Raw genomic sequence first — 587 nt, forward strand, 5'->3', positions numbered from 1 at the left:
GATCCGCATGGCTGTGGGGCCGTGACTGCTACATGTTCGGACTTTGGAGATGTTTCCTGTTGCAGGCCGGTTTTCGGTCCGTCGAAACTCCGATTCTGACTCTGGATCTGACCAACGTAGCCAGAAACGACGTCGTCACCAAGCTTCTCTTCGAGTTCATCGACGGATACCGAGGAGGTGGTGGAGTACCCGAACTCTTGCATTACGACGACGTTTCCTGGTACGTCGACGCCGCCGCCATATTGACCCTCGTCCAAGGCCACGATTCTGTGATGGAGAGGTTGTACCTTAGCGCGGAACAGAGACTGACGAGCTGCAAAAACCCGGAAGAGGTTTGCTTTTTCGGGCAAAGACTCTCCTCCTTCATGGAATCGGATAAGATAATCGACGAGCGGTGGGAGACACTCTTCGCCTACTGCGAACGGTTCCTAATGGAAAGTTGGCAGACGAGACTTGGCTAAACCGAACGAATCGCATGGAGAGGCGCCTTCATTCCAGTTCGAAAGAAGTAATTAACAAAAAATATATGTTATGTTATTTTACTGGAAAAGTTTACAATATTAAAAATTGGAAAAAAAAGTTTAAAT

Source organism: Anneissia japonica, unplaced genomic scaffold, assembly GCF_011630105.1.
Source record: "Anneissia japonica isolate Jap-2015-1 unplaced genomic scaffold, ASM1163010v1 scaffold287653_len23458_cov144, whole genome shotgun sequence".
NCBI lineage: Eukaryota > Metazoa > Echinodermata > Crinoidea > Comatulida > Comatulidae > Anneissia > Anneissia japonica.